At 40.0% G+C, this 17,451-nt stretch overlaps 1 pseudogene; it reads left to right on the forward strand.

Moving 5' to 3' along the window:
• The first annotated feature begins 168 nt into the window (after positions 1-168).
• Positions 169-16,419, forward strand: LOC139183962 (olfactory receptor 7A17-like; annotated as a pseudogene).
• The last annotated feature ends 1,032 nt before the right edge of the window (positions 16,420-17,451 follow it).

Here is a 17,451-nt window from a genome sequence, read left to right on the forward strand (position 1 = left end):
GGATGGAAAAGATATTTCATGCATATGGAAATTAAAAGAAATAGAAGATATGGAGAACATTATCTTAGGGGGAAAAAAATAGACTTTAAAACAGAGGCTAAAACTTGGTGTTTGTGCTTGGCTGAGGAGCCAATGAGGCCAAGCTAGTATCTGTGGGATTATGACTGAATGCCTCGAAGTCAGAATCCCGCCCAGGCTGAAGGATTCGGCAGCACCACAGGAGCCTTAGATAGCCAGTACCCTGCCATCTCCACCAACGGGCCACGGCCCACGACCCTTGGGGCGTGGCATGGCATGCCCTACCCCGCGAACGGACTGGGGTCTAGTGCAGATAATCCTTTGTCCTGGGACATGGGGAGCTGCTCCTGCCTGTCACGCACCACACATTGATGCGGAACCTGGTGCTAAACCATTCCTAGTCAACCTGCTTCTGGGTGGAGGTTTCCTTTGTAGCTGAGCAGCTCCCTCCCTGCGATCTACTTTTGACACAAGGGTTTGTAAGGGGGAGAAAAGTAGAAATTTAAAAAGATAAAAGAAAAAAAAGCCAAAACTAAATATAAATACATTATATAATATTAAAGTCATCAATACAAGAAGAGTGCATAATAGTTGCTAACATATAGGTGTTTAGTACGGGATTCCCATGTGGTGCTAGTGGTAAAGAACCTGACTGCCAGTGCAAGAGATGTAAGAATCATAGATCTGATCCCTGGGTTGGGGAAATTCCCTGGAGGAATGCACGGCTACCCATTCCAGTATTCTTGCCTGGAGAACCCCATGGACAGAGAAGCCTGGCAGGCTACAGTCCATAGGGTCACACAGTGTTGGACACTACTGAAGTGACCTAGCACAACCCACACACATGTAACATAATATAGGAACACCTGGAAAAGACCCCAATGATGGGAAAGATTGAGGGCAGGAAGAGAAGGGAGCGACAGAGGATGAGATGGTTGGATGGCATCACTGACTCAATGGACATGAGTTTGAGCAAACTCCAGGAGATAATGGAGGACAGGGAAGTCTGACATGCATGCTTCAGTCCATGAGGTGGCAAAGAGTTGGACACAACGCACTGACTGAACAACAACAGTGGCAAGTTGCTGTTGAGCACAGGGAGCTCAGCTGGGTGCTCTATGAAGACTTATAGGGGAGAGGATAAGAAGGAGACTCAAGAGGAAGGGATGTATATATACTTACGGCTGTCGCATGGCAGAAGCTAATACAATTTAGTTTTGATACAACAATACAATACAGAAACTACACTGTAAAGTAATTATATTCCAATTAAAATTTTGTTTAAAAAGACAATCATGGTCAGTCTTAATATATTGACGTCAGCTGGTTAACAACTTCCCTCTATCTACCAACTCAATCCCTCTCCTTATATAAAATAATATATTCTAAGGTTCTGTGGATTAGGATGTGGCCATTCTTTGGTGGCTCTTATTCTGATGATTAAAAAGTATCTTTCAGAAGTATAGTATTCAGAGTCACTTAAGTGCCCTTATATGAAAGAAACAAAGCCAAAATTTATCATGGCCTCTGGAATGAGTAAATATCATTCTTTGAAAATTACATACAAAGGCCTTTTTTGGGTGAAAAAGGCTTAAAACTATCTACTCTAGACTCTAACAAAGGATCACAGACTTACTACCCAAAGAATGGTCCACAGACCAAACCCTGAATGTATTATCATCACCCAGAAGTTTGTTAGAAATTCAGCATCTCAGGGCCAATCAGGACCTACTGAGTCAGAATCTGCATTATAACTACAATCATAGGGGATTCTTATGTACAGTGAGTTTGGAGAAGCATTGGACTAGAATAGGTATTCTCATCTTCTCCCTGTTAACCTTGGGACATAATAATTATTTGTTTTCTGTTCTATCCCACACATTGTGGGTGTTAGCAGCACTTTTTCAGATATCACCAAATATCCCCAGGGGTAAAATGATCTCTGGTTGGAAACCAGTGGCCCACAGAGAACTGGGAATATCCTGACAGAATTCCAGTCAAGGTTCCCATCCTTCACTCAATTTATATCTTGGGCAAGTCACTAAATTCCTCCAAGTCCAATTTCTTCACTGGAGTACATACAGTACAACATCATAGAATGAACTTTCATAAAGATTAATTATAATCTGCAAACACAGGTTATATGGCTTAAGAAGAGATCTAAATGTATCTGCTCTTTTTGATTTTTTATCTTTATTATTTTTTAGATTTTTTCCTTTTAATTTAAATTTATTTATTTTAATTAGAGGCTAATTACTTTACAATATTGTGTTGGTTTTGCCAAACATCAACTTTTTTTTTTTTTTAATGAGGCACTAAATGACAACCCCTAATTTTACTTACTTAATTTGTGATACAAGTATAAAAATCCTACTTGTTTAAGCAAAAGTTTCATGAAGCCAAAAGGTATAGTGTTCAAAATTTCATATTAAATAATCCAATTCTTTGCTTTGTTAAAAGGGTAACAGCAATTTTCTGCAGATATAGGACTCTGTCACCACCACAAATTAATGCTTTGAAGATCCAAAGGACCTAATTAAGACAGGTTCCTCAGTCTTATTTTTGAGAAAATGTGGACTCATAGTAGAATAAGGCACTAGGAGGTTATACCTCTAGATGGTACAAGAGTTCATGGAGAAGGATTGATATTAATAGTATTCACTTGATTTGTGACCTAGTCTCTTGGGAACAGAGAATCATTAAGAGGAACTTTAGTTTAGACCAGTGCACTGGGGGAAATCACATGCTTGAGGCTGGAGTAACAAGAGGGAAATGTCCCTAATGACCAGATCTAGGCATCTATAAATATTTCCTGCAGTCCCTCAGCTTCTACATCCTTGAGTCGAAGGAGACATACTTGTTGTGTTGAAGTCCTGTGTCTGTAAAGGAACTGGCACTTCACTCCTTACTGCAGTCTTCTCTGAGAACATAGCTACAGACTTCATCTTCAACTATGCAGGGAGGATTTCAGACTTCCAGAGACCTTCCAATCAGACTGTGTCTCCATGTGATCCTGGAAACACACGGCTCCTTCAGGAAAGATTCAGAGAGACTGCAAGCTGAGAAATTTTACCTGAAAGTCATAAGAGATTGTAATGAGCATAGCTCAGAGCCAAGATTTGGACGTGTGTGTTGGTCAACTAATTTGTAAATACATTATAATATGTTAAAAAGATAAATGTCCTTTAGACTTAGCAATACAGAGATCATTCTTGACAATTAAGTGATGAGAATGGAATTAAGTGGGTAAAAGTTGGTTTGGAGGCATAAAGTGGTTCCAATAAAATTAGAACATATTCAGTTCAGTTGCTCAGTTGAGTCTGACTCTTTGTGACCCCATGGACACCAGGGGCCTCCCTGGTGTAGCATGCCAGGCCTCCCTGTCCATCACCAATTCCCGGAGCTTACTCGAACTCATGTCCATCAAGCTGGTGATGCCATCCAACCATCTCATCCTCTGTTGTCCCCTTCTCCTCTTACTTTCAATCTTGCCCAAAATCAGGGTCTTTTCCAGTGAGTCAGTTCTTCAAATCAAGTGGTCAAAGCATGGAGTTTCAGCTTCAGCATCAGTCCTTCCAGTGAATATTCAGGACCGATTTCTTTTAGGATTGACAGCTTTGATCACCTTGCTGTCCAAGGGAATCTCAATAGTCTTCTCCTACACCACAGTCATAATAACTGCAGTGAAGTGAGCAAATGTTTTCTGCCAGGTGATTTTCTATAAGCTCTGAAATATTAAAAACTCCTCTACCAACTCCTTAGGAGGATTTTCCCTTGTCACATAAGAGGAAACTGGAGAAAGAAATGGCACAAAATCCCATGGATAGAGGAACCTGACGGGCCACAGTCCATGGGGTCAAAAGAGTCAGACACGACTGAGTGACTAAACAACAACAACACAAGAGGAAACAAGGCCTAAAAGTTTTACCATCTGTCCAGAGGGAAATACTCAAGAGATGTGTGTAAATTTGTTAAGGCAGAAGCAGAATGGCATTTGACCACCACATTTGATATTGGTCCAGCATTTGATCACCTTACATTCGACATGATGCGAGAAAGAAGAGTCTTGATGGAGAAGAACTAAAACATCTATGTGCATGCGTGTGCATGCTGTGTTGCTTCAATCACGTCTGACTCTTTGGGACCCTCTGGACTGTAGCACACTAGGCTCCTCTGTCTGTGGGATTCTTTAGGCAAGAATACTGGAGTGGGTTTCCATGCCCTCCTCCAGGGGATCTTCCTGAGCCAGGGATCAAATCCATGTCTCTTGTGTCTCCTGCACTGCTGTACAGGCATGTTGTTTACCACTAGCACCACCTGGGAAAATACCTCCATCTGACTCTAACACTGGACCACAGTCCTAATACTCTAAGACTCTTCCAAACAACAAGACCTGCAACATCAACAACATCTGGGAGATTGTTACAGATGCAGAATCTCTAGGCTACTCTAGTCCTGCCAAATTAGAATCTGTATTTAATGATAAGATTCCCTAGTGACTCATATACACACTGATTTTGGGAGAATGTCTTGTGAAGAACCGTGTTTCTCAACTTCACCACAGTTGACATTGTGATGGATACTTCCTTGTGATGGGGTCTGTCCTGTACTTTGCAGTTTGCTGACCTGCATCCTTGGATTCAACCCACTATGTCCAGGAACTCTTCCTCTTGTGGGAAAATCAAATATTTCTCCCCATATCCCCAAGGGTCCTCTGGAGACAAAATCATCTCTGATTGAGACCACTGGCCTGGTGTAAGAGAACTGAGAAGTATTTTGTATTCTAAACTAAGTGCATCCCTTACTCAGTTCATAACTTTGGAACAACCACGTAACACTTCTGAACCACAAATCTGCAAATTTAGAATGAAGCCCATAATTGTCCCATACCCATTGGTTGGACTTTTGCAAAAAATGATCTAACCGTGTCTTTTATGATTATCAATTTTTTAATAAATAGAGGGCTTTTTTGCAATACAGAAAATAAATGACTAATAAACACCAAAATATATCCAGTATCCCAGGCAGTAAAATCACTACAAAGGAAAATCTTTGCCATCTGCCTGTTTGCATAGTAAATGCAATTCAAATGCCAACTTTTCATTTATATTAAAAGCATGAAACTCTTGATTGATGTATCAAAAGCATTCTTTTTTGTTTTTAAAATCCTTATAAAACAAGGATTATTTTAATGATTATTTTATAGCAAAGGAACACAGTTCTTTTATTGAAGAATAAATTAAAAATTTCTGGAGATATCAGGAGCTGTGTTCCTACCACAAGTCAATATTTCAGACTCAAAGGACCTAATCAAGGCAGGCTTCTCTGGCTCAGCTTTGGAGAAATCTTTGACTCAAGATTGTTAAAAACGATCCATGTTTCACCCTTGGAAGCCAGAAGAGTTCATGGAATGGCAATAAGCATTGGATAGACCTGACATCTAAACTAATCTCTTGGGAACAGCAAATCAGCACAGAAAATTTCCATTCTGTCCAGACATGCTCCCATGAGGAAATGTGCTCAGGGTTGGAGTTATAATGAAAATGAGCAGATATAGTGAATATAAAGACCTTTAAATCTCTCCACTGCTGCAATGAGTGAGCAAGTTCAACCTTGAGCTGGAGGGAGCATAGTTTTTGCATTTGGATTCCTAAATTAAGCTCAGGTACTCCTTCCTTCTTTCTTGCCTGGAGACAGAGTTTTAGCCCCAAATGCTTCATCAGGCATCCAGGGAGAAATTTGGACTTCCACATAGAGACCTTCTCAGCCTTCCCATCCAGGTCTGATAGAAACTACAGGAAAAAGCCAGAGAGGATTAAACCCAATATTATTTACCTGAGGTCACTGGAAAATCCAAACAGCTGGCCCAGAGCCTTGAGATCTCCATGTTTGTTTGCTTGATTGGCAAATTAACCTATTTATTTAGTGATAAGTCTCTACCGGACTCAGCAATACAAAGAATAATGCTTCTTATTAAGTTTTGGGGATGAAAATCTGTTGGATGAGACTCAAGAAAAAACAGAAACTCTGAAATTTTCCAGAATTTTGCAACGTATAGGTGTAGGAAAATAGACTTAGTTAAGGAAGAATTTGCTGTTAGGTGAGAACATTTCATTTTTTTTTTTTTTTAATTTTAACATAGGGTATATTTGATGATGTTCTGTCTTTATTAGAAAGATCCAGATCAATAGAAGTAACTATGAAATTGCAAGTCCAGTTATTGAGATTCATATTTCATAGAGTCTTCTCTCACACTGAGTATTTGCTTGGAAAAATTGCATTTACTATGCAAATAAGAAGATGATAAAGAGTTTTACTTTGCAATGATTTTATTACCTTGAAGACTAGATATATCTGAGGGTTTATTAGCCATTTACTTTCTGTACTGAAAATTGTCTATGGATGTTCTTTGCTTTATGTTTTGGTATCTGAGTGCTTTTATTTTTCTGCTTTATTTTTTTCCATATAATTTCCTTCATAACTTATTTAATTTCTATCTCTGAGATAAAAAGCCAGGAATTGTGCTCCAACATAAGGAAAAATGGAAGAGTGAGATGTATTTTAAATACCTTGACAAGTCTTCTTGCTGGAAATAGAGATACATGCTACTTCTCTCTCTTTTTTAAATTAACCTTTTTTTATTTTTATTGAAGGATAATTGCTTTACAGAATTTTGCTGTTTTCTGTCAAGCCTCAAAATGAATCAGCTGTAGGTATACATATATCCCCTGTCTTTTGAAACTCTCTCCATCTCCCTCCCCATCTCACCCCTCTAGGTTGATACAGAGCCCCTGTTTGAGTTTCCTGAGCCATATAGCAAGTTCCCACTGGCCATCTATTTTACATATGGTAGTGTAAGTTTCCATGTTACTCTTTCATACATCTCACCCTCTCTCCATTCTTCCCTTCCCCCACGCAGGTGTGTCAGGCACCATTTCTGTGACTCCATTTCACCCAAAACTGCTGTAAACTGCAACTACTTCCACTACTCAGGATTATCAATCCCTAGTCTCCTTTATTCCTTTTTTTAAATTTCATTCCTTCAATTTTTAAAACAAGTGTGCTATTTGACATTTAAATCTTATTTGTGTATACAATGTGTGTGTTGGGTTGTGTGAAACTTTATGAATTTTGAGCAGTAAAATCTATCTATATTTTGCCCTCCCTTCCATGGGTTTTCAAGCATAAAAAGTTGTTCTACATCCATAGATGTAATAAACCACCTTTTAGATGCATTGCCATCTTACATCACATATCCTTTATTACTGTTACCTTTTGCCTTTACTGATTAGATCTATTTTTTTTCTTTTTTTTTCTCTAATTTTATTTTATTTTTAAACTTTACATAATTGTATTAGTTTTGCCAAATATCAAAATGAATCCGCCACAGGTATACATGTGTTCCCCATCCCGAACCCTCCTCCCTCCTCCCTCCCCATACCATCCCTCTGGGCCGTCCCAGTGCACCAGCCCCAAGCATCCAGCATCATGCATCGAACCTGGACTGGCAACTCGTTTCCTACATGATATTTTACATGTTTCATTGCCATTCTCCCAAATCTTCCCACCCTCTCCCTCTCCCACAGAGTCCATAAGACTGTTCTATACATCAGTGTCTCTTTTGCTGTCTCGTACACCGGGTTATTGTTACCATCTTTCTAAATTCCATATATATGCATTAGTATAGTGTATTTATGTTTTTCCTTCTGGCTTACTTCACTCTGTATAATAGGCTCCAGTTTCATCCACCGAAGAATCAATATAGTGAAAATGAGTATACTACCCAAAGCAATTTATAGATTCAACGCAATCCCTATCAAGCTACCCACAGTATTCTTCACAGAGCTAGAACAAATAATTTCACAATTTGTATGGAAATACAAAAAACCTCGAATAGCCAAAGCGATCTTGAGAAAGAAAAATGGAACTGGAGGAATCAACCTACCTGACTTCAGGCTCTACTACAAAGCCACAGTTATCAAGACAGTATGGTACTGGCACAAAGACAGAAATATTGATCAATGGAATAAAATAGAAAGCCCAGAGATAAATCCACGCACATATGGACACCTTATCTTTCACAAAGGAGGCAAGAATATACAATGGATTAAAGACGATCTCTTTAACAAGTGGTGCTGGGAAATCTGGTCAACCACTTGTAAAAGAATGAAACTGGACCACTTTCTAACACCATACACAAAAATAAACTCAAAATGGATTAAAGATCTAAACGTAAGACCAGAAACTATAAAACTCCTAGAGGAGAATATAGGCAAAACACTCTCCGACATACATCACAGCAGGATCCTCTATGACCCACCTCCCAGAATATTGGAAATAGATCTATTTTTAAAATATCAATCATTTGCAGCCATCTTGTGGAACCCATTCTTTTGAATTCAATCAAAGATTGCATGTGGGCTTCCCACGTGGTTCAGTGGAAAAGAATCTGCCTGCCAATACAGGAGACATGGGTTCAATCCCTGGGTTGAGAAGATCCCCTGGAGAAGGAAATGGCAACCCCCTCCAGTATTCTTGCTTGAAAAACCTCATGGATAGAGGAGCCTGGCAGGCTACAGTCCATAGAGTCACAAAGAGTCAGACATGACTGAAGCGACTTAGCATGCATGCATGTATGATGCACTCTGATATTTTGTGTTTTATTTATTCAATTCTACTTTATTCTTTTTTATTGAAGTATAGTTGATTTACAATATCATGTAGTTGCAGGTGTAGAGCACAGTCGTTCAATTTTACACACACACACACACACACACACATATGTATATACACACACACACATTCTTTTTCAGATTCTTTCCTAATAGGTTATTACAAAATATTGAGTGTGATTCTGTGCTATAGTGTAGGTTTTTTTTGTTATCTATTTTATATACAGTAGTGTGTATATATTAATCCCAACCATCTAATTTACCCTTTCCTCTTTCCAGTTTGGTAATCATAAGATTGTTTTCTGTATCTTTGATTCTATATCCGTTTTGTAAATGCATTCATTTGTATTTTTTATAAGATTACATGTATGAATAATATCATATGATATGTTTCCTTCTCTACCTGATTTACTTCCTTTGTAATGATAATCTCCAGGTTCATCCATATTGCTGCAAATGGTATTATTTATGGCTGAGTAATAGTGCATTGTATATATGGTCCACATCTTTATCTATTCAACTATCGATGTATATCTAGGTTGCTTCCACGTCTTCGTTTTTGTAAATAGCGCTGCAATGAACATTAAAATCCGTGTATCTTTTCTGATTATAGTTTTCTCCATACATATCCCCAGGAGTGGAGTTGTGGGGTTATATGTTAGCTCTAATTTAGTTGTTGTTGTTATGTTTTTGTTGTTGTTGTTGTTTTTTTTACCTGCATACTGTTCTCCACAGTGACTGAACCAATTTACATCCCCACTAACACTGTAGAGGGATTCCTTTTTCTATACTCTATCCAATATGTATTATTTTGGGGCTTTTTGATGATGGCCATTCTGATTGTGAAGAAAGCTGAGCGCTGAAGAATTGATGCTTTTGAAATGTGGTGTTGGAGAAGACTCTTGAGAGTCCCTTGGACTGCAAGGAGATCCAACCAGTCCATTCTGAAGGAGATCAGTCCTGGGTGTTCTTTGGAAAGAATGATGCTAAAGCTGAAACTCCAGTACTTTGGCCACCTCATGCGAAGAGTTGACTCATTGGAAAAGACTCTGATGCTTGGAGGGATTGGGGGCAGGAGGAGAAGGGGACACCAGAGGATGAGATGGCTGGATGGCATCACGGACTCAATGGACGTGAGTCTGGGTGAACTCCGGGAGTTGGTGATGGACAGGGAGGCCTGGCGTGCTGCGATTCATGGGGTTGCAAAGAGTCAGACATGACTGAATGACTGAACTGAACTGAACTGATTCTGACTGGAGTGAGGTGATACCTCATTATAGTTCTGATTTTCATTTCTATATAATTAGTGATGTTGAGCATCTTTTCATGTGATGTTTGGCTATCTACATGTCTTCTTTGGAGAAATGTCTATTTAGATTTTCTTCCCAGTTTTAATTTAGTTTATTTTATTCTTGTTGCTGTCATTCAGTCATCTAGTCAAATCCAACTCTTTGAGACCCATGTACTGTCATGCCAGGCCTCTCTGTCCCTCACCATCTCCCAAAGTTTGCCCCAGTTCTTGTCCATTGCATCGGTGATGGCATCCAGAAATTTCATCTTCTGATACCCTCTTTTCCTCTGCCCTCAATCTTTCCCAGCATCAGGGAATTTCCAGTGAGTCAGCTGTTCACACCAGATGACCAAAATACTGGAGTTTCAGCTTCAGCATCAGTCCTTCAAATGAGTATTCAGGGTTGATTTTCCTTAACATTGACTCCTTACTCTCCAAGGGATGTTGTTTTACTATTCTGGGCATCATGGGGTTGTAACTGGTGATTAAATGTTGCCAGAATCAAGGAAACTTTATCATAAACTATAGGGACCACCTGAGCTTATTTGATCCTTTTCCCTCACATATTTTTTTTTTCTGTTTTACTTTTTTTAACATGAGTTTTTATTGTTCTTTAAATGCTGCACACAAAATGGTCATATTAAAATGGAGCCCCATATTTAAATGTCCATGGGTGACTTAACAACAGAAATTTAGGTATTGTTTCTACAGTTTTAGGGGAAAGATAATCTAATATTGGCAGCCTGTCTTGTATCACTGTTCCTAATTACTGTGGCTGAGGGTAAGAATAGCTGGTAGTAGCATTGCCCTTGGAGGCCTCTGTGTGTGTGTGTGTGTGTGTTGTGGGGAATGAGCAGTTCTCAAGACAGGGAAGAGTACCTGAGCACAGAGCTTCCAGTATGGGACTCTTATAACACAGGTGCCAGAATATTAATCAACATTAAAAATAAGGAAGGGACTCATTTTTATTCATAGGATTTCTTAGAAACAAAATTGATAAAGTGAAAGTATACAACATGTATTAAGAAACACCCTGATGCTGAGAAATGTTGAAGGCAAAAGGAGAAGGTGGCAGCAGAGGATGAGATGGTTAGATAGCATCACCAACTCAATGGACATGAGTGTCAGCAAACTCCAAGAGACAGTGAAGGACAGGGAAGCCTGGCATGCTGCAGTCTATGGAATTGCAGAGTCAGACATGACTTAATGACTGAACAATAATACAACATGTGAGTAGGCATTCCTCGGGACTTGAAGTTTCAGCTGTAACAAGGAGCCAAGCCCTTCACTCCAAGCTCGGACACCATCTCTCAACACTTGCCTTCTTCTACATTCCCCTGCATGTGCAACTGCTTCATTTTGAGCCTGAGTATTCTGAAACAAGTGCCTTTTCAAGACCTTTCTTCTGGGCATTGTCTCTGTCCAGCCCACAGTTCCCTAGAAGATATCATATCTCTAGCCCTCTCTTCCCTGAGATCTATGTTCAAATAGTTGCAAATCTATCTCAGTTCAGTTCAGTCACTCAGTCGTGTCCGACTCTTTGCAACCCCATGAATCGCAGCTCGCCAGGCCTCCCTGTCCATCACCAACTCCCGGAGTTCACCCAGACTCACGTCCATCGAGTCAGTGATGCCATCCAGCCATCTCATCCTCTGTCATCCCCTTCTCCTCCTGCCCCCAATCCCTCCAAGCATCAGAGTCTTTTCCAATGAGTCAACTCTTCGCATGAGGTGGCCAAAGTACTGGAGTTTCAGCTTTAGCATCATTCCTTCCAAAGTCATCCCAGGGCTGATCTCCTTCAGAATGGACTGGTTGGATCTCCTTGCAGTCCAAGGAACTCTCAAGAGTCTTCTCCAACACCACAGTTCAAAAGCATCAATTCTTCGGCGCTCAGCCTTCTTCACAGTCCAACTCTCACATCCATACATGACCACAGGAAAAACCATAGCCTTGACAAGACGGACCTTTGTTGGCAAAGTAATGTCTCTGCTTTTGAATATGCTATCTAGGTTGCTCATAACTTTCCTTCCAAGGAGTAAGTGTCTTTTAATTTCATGGCTGTAGTCGACATCTTAACTGATTTTGGAGCCCCCAAAAATAAAGTCAGACAGTGTTTCCACTGTTTCCCCATCTATTTCCCATGAAGTGATGGGACCGGATGCCATGGTCTTTGTTTTCTGAATGTTGACCTTCAAGCCAACTGTTTCACTCTCCACTTTCACTTTCATCAAGAGGCTTTTGAGTTCCTCTTCACTTTCTGCCATAAGGTTAGTTCATCTGCATATCTGAGGTTATTGATAATTCTCCCAGCAATCTTGATTCCAGCTTGTTCTTCTTCCAGCCAAGCATTTCTCTTGATGTAGTCTGCATAGAAGTTAAATAAGCAGGGTGACAATATACAGCCTTGATGTACTCCTTTTCCTATTTGGAACCAGTCTGTTGTTCCATGTCCAGTTCTAACTGTTGCTTCCTGACCTGCATACAGGTTTCTCAAGAGGCAGATCAGGTGGTCCGGTATTCCCATCTCTTTCAGAATTTCCCACAGTTTATTGTGATCCACACAGTCAAAGGCTTTGGCATAGTCAATAAAACAGAAATAGATGTTTTTCTGGAACTCTCTTGCTTTTTCCATGATCCAGTGGATGTTAGCAATTTGATCTCTGGTTCCTCTGCCTTTTCTAAAACCAGCTTGAACATCAGGAAGTTCATGGTTCACATATTGCTGAAGCCTGGCTTGGAGAATTTTGAGCATTACTTTCCTAGCGTGTGAGATGAGTGCAATTGTGCAGTAGTTTGAGCATTCTTTGGCATTGCCTTTCTTTGGGATTGGAATAAAAACTGACCTTTTCCAGTCCTGTGGCCACTGCTGAGTTTCCCAAATTTGCTGGCATATTGAGTGCAGCACTTTTACAGCATCATCTTTCAGGATTTGGAATAGCTCCACTGGAATTCCATCACCTCCACTAGCTTTGTTTGTAGTGATGCTTTCTAAGGCCCACTTGACTTCACATTCCAGGATGTCTGGCTCTAGGTCAGTGATCACACCATCGTGATTATCAGGGTCGTGAAGATCTTTTTTATACAGTTCTTCTGTGTATCCTTGTCATCTCTTCTTAATATCTTCTGCTTCTGTTAGGTCCATACCATTTCTGTCCTTTATCAAGCCCATCTTTGCATGAAATGTTCCCTTGCTATCTCTAATTTTCTTGAAGAGATCTCTAGTCTTTCCCATTCTGTTGTTTTCTTCTATTTCTTTGCATTGATCACTGAAGAAGGCTTTCTTATGTCTTCTTGCTATGCTTTGGAACTCTGCATTCAGATGCTTATATCTTTCCTTTTCTCCTTTGATTTCTGCTTCTCTTCTTTTCACAGCTATTTGTAAGGCCTCCCCAGACAGCCATTTTGCTTTTTTGCATTTCTTTTCCATGGGGATGGTCTTGATCCCTGTCTCCTGTACAATGTCATGAACCTCATTCCATAGTTCTTCAGGCATTCTGTCTATCAAATCTAGGCCCTTAAATCTACTTCTCACTTCCACTGTATAATCAAAAGGGATTTTATTTAGGTCATACCTGAATGGTCTAGTGGTTTTCCCTACTTTATTCAATTTAAGTCTGAATTTGGCAATAAGGAATTCATGATCTGAGACACAGTCATCTCCCAGTCTTTTTTTTTTTTTTTTTTGCTGACTATATAGAGCTTCTCCATCTTTGGCTACAAACAATATAATCAATCTGATTTTGGTGTTGATCATCTGGTGTTGTCCATATATAGAGTCTTCTCTTGTGTTGTTGGAAGAGGGTGTTTGTTATGACCAGTGCATTTTCTTGGAAAAACTCTATTAGTCTTTGCCCTGCTTCATTCTGTATTCCAAGGCCAAATTTGCCTGGTACCCCAAGTGTTTCTTGACTTCCTACTTTTGCATTCCAGACCCCTATAGTGAAAAGGACATCTTTTTTGAGGTGTTAGGTCTAAAAGGTCTTGTAGGTCTTCATAGAACCATTCAACTTCAGCTTCTTCAGCGTTACTGGTTGGGGCATAGACTTGGATTACTGTGATATTGAATGGTTGGTTTGCCTTGGACATGAACAGAGATCATTCTGTCGTTTTTGAGATTGCATCCAAGTACTGCATTTCAGACTCTTTTGTTGACCATGATGGCTACTCCATTTCTTCTGAGGGATTCCTGCCCAGAGTAGTAGATATAATGGTCATCTGAGTTAAATTCACCCATTCCAGTCCATTTCAGATAGCTGATTCCTAGAATGTCAACATTCATTCTTGCCATCTCTTGTTTGACCACTTCCAATTTGCCTTGATTCATGGACCTGACATTCCAGGTTCCTATGCAATATTGCTCTTTACAGCATCGGACCTTGCTTCTATCACCAGTCACATCCACAGCTGGGTATTTTTTTGATTTGGCTCCATCCCTTCATTCTTCCTGGAGTTATTTCTCTACTGATCTCCAGTAGCATATTGGGCACTTACTGACCTGGGGAGTTCCTCTTTCAGTATCCTATCATTTTACCTTTTCATACTGTTAATGGGGTTCTCGAGACAAGAATATTGAAGTGGTTTGCCATTCCCTTCTCCAGTGGACCACATTCTGTCAGATCTCTCCACCATGACCCGCCCATCTTGGGTTGCCCCATGGGCATGGCTTAGTTTCATTGAGTTAGACAAGGCTGTGGTCCTAGTGTGATTAGATTGACTAGTTTTCTGTGAGTATGGTTTCAGTGTGTCTGTCCTCTGATGCCCTCTTGCAACACCTACCATCTTACTTGGGTTTCTCTTACCTTGGCCGTGGGGTATCTCCTCACAGCTGCTCCAGCAAAGTGCAGCTGCTGCTCCTTACCTTGGACGAGGGATATCTCCTCACAGCCACCCATCCTGACCTTCAACATGGGATAGCTCCTCTAGGCCCTCCTGCGCCCCTGCAGCCACGGCTCCTTGTATGTGGGGTTGGTCCTCCTGGCCGCCGCCCCTACCTCGGAGGTGGGGTAGCTCCTCTTGGCCATTCCTCGGCTGTCGCAGCCTGGCACTCTCGGCTGCTGCCCCTGAAATCTCAACACCATGTAAAAGTAAATGCTCTTCTTTATATCTGATTTATTTTTCCTCACAGTACCTGACTTCATCTCATTAAAAAAAAAAAAAAATCATGAATTTTTTTTTGCTTGTATTCTTTCTCCATCACTGAACTATAGGGACTATTGTGTCTCAGCACTGTATACTCTTTGTTCAGAAGTCGGTCAATTCTCAGCTTGTACTTAGGAATGCTTGACAAAATTATTCATTAAAAATGTAAATGGTTAGTCTGAATGTGGGATGGGAATTGTTAGTTAGGGATGGCATAGTAAATCACTTGAAGGGGAAACTTCCATACCAAAATTATGGATATAAGATTTTGAATGCAAAACATAAATAGTAGAATTTCAACAGTATTTGTGATGCAAAATTTGAGATAATTACTCATATCATTTGTTGTTTCTTGACAGTCAACTCCACAACATTGAACCAGGAAATGATACTCGAATTTCTGAATTTCTTCTTCTGGGATTATCAAAGGAACCAGAACTGCAGCCCCTCATTTTTGGACCTTTCCTTTCCATGCACCTGATCACTGTATTTGGAAACCTGCTCATCATCCTGGCAGTCAGCTCAGATCCCCACCTCCACACTCCCAAGTACTTATTCCTCTCCAACCTCCTCCGTAGACATCTGCTTCACCTCCACCACCATCCCAAAGATGCTGTGGACCACCTAGATACAGAGCCAAGGTATAACCTATGAAGGCTGCATCACCCAGATGAATTTTTTCACACTCTTTGCAGTATTGGACATGTTTCTCCTGACCATGATGGCCTATGACCACTTTGTGGCCATCTGTCACCCCCTGCACTACACAGTCAACATGAAGCCCTGGCTCTGTGGATTGATGGTGTTGATGTCCTGGATAATCAGTGTCTTGAATTCTTTGACTCAAAGCCTAATGGTGTTGTGGCTATCCTTATGTACAGACTTGGAAATCCCCACTTTTTCTGATAAATTAATCAGGTGGTCCACCTTGCCTGTTATGACACATTCCTTAATGACATGGTGATGTATTTTGCAGCTGTGATGTGTGGTGGTTCCCTCAGTGAAATTCTTTACTCTTATTCTAAGGTAATTTCCTCCATACGAGGAATGTCATCACCTTGGGGGAAATATAAAGCATTTTCCACCTATGCACCTCACGTCTCAGTTGTCTCCTTATTTTATTGTACAGCCTTAGGAGTATATCTTAGCTCTGCTGCTTCCCACAGCTCACACTCAAGTACAGTTATCTATGTGATATACACAGTGGTCACACCCATGCTAAACCCCTTCATCTACAGTCTGAGGAACACAGACATAAAGAGGGCTCTAAAAAGAATCACTGGAGTGGCAGTTAGCTAAGGGCCAATTGTCCTGGAGCTGAAGAAGTGCCTGTGGTTATAGGGCTCAAACAAAGAGAGCCAGAAATTGATACTGTTTGATCTGACTATGGATGCAGAACTTGCTCCTTCTATTTATTTCCTAGAATTTCCATTTATCTGAATTCAACTCCTCTGTACAAATTAAGTAGCTCAGCTTACTGAGCTTTATTATGAATAATGCATTTAAAATTTTGATACGGGCTGCATTGAGTCTGTAGAATGCTTTGGGTAGTATGAGCATTTTAATAATATAAAGTTTCACAAACCATGGACACTTTATACTTCTTCATTTATTGATCTTCTTTAATTTCTCAGCAGCATCTTACAGTTTGTAGCATAGATGTCTTTCACTTCCTTGGTAAAATTTATTTATAAATATTTTATACTTTTGGATGCTATTATAAATAAAATTGCTTTTCTTTTTCTTCTTCTTCTTATTTTTTCTCTGATAGTTTGGCATTACTGTATAGAAATACAGCTTATGCTATATGGTCATTTTTTACCCTACAACTTTATTAAAGTATTAGTTATGTTTTTTTTAGTGGATTCTTTAGTATTTTCTATGTATGTGATAATGTCATCTACTACTACAGCTTACATTGCTATTTCTATATTGAACTGGATGCTTTTTGTTCATTTATTGCCTAATTCCTCTGCAGAAATGTTGTAGGTTGTATAGAACTAGCAAGAATGGGCATTTTTATCTTTCAACTTAGGAGGAAAGCTTTCACTTTTCATATTTGAGTTTGCTATTACCTGTGAGGTTGTCATATAATGCCTTTATTATTAAAAACCTTAGAGGTACATTTATTCTAAACCCATTTTGTTGAAGGCTATTACCATAATAGGGCTTCCTTGGTAGCTCAGCATTAAGAATCTGCCTGCAATGCAGGAGACACAGGATATGCATCTTTGATCCCTGGGTTGGGAAGATCCCCTAGGAGGGTATGGCAAGCCATTCAGTATTCTTGTCTGGAAAATCCCACAGACTGAGATGCCTGGAAGGTTACAG

The sequence above is a fragment of the Bos indicus genome, chromosome 7 (genome assembly GCF_029378745.1).
Source record: "Bos indicus isolate NIAB-ARS_2022 breed Sahiwal x Tharparkar chromosome 7, NIAB-ARS_B.indTharparkar_mat_pri_1.0, whole genome shotgun sequence".
Lineage (NCBI taxonomy): Eukaryota > Metazoa > Chordata > Mammalia > Artiodactyla > Bovidae > Bos > Bos indicus.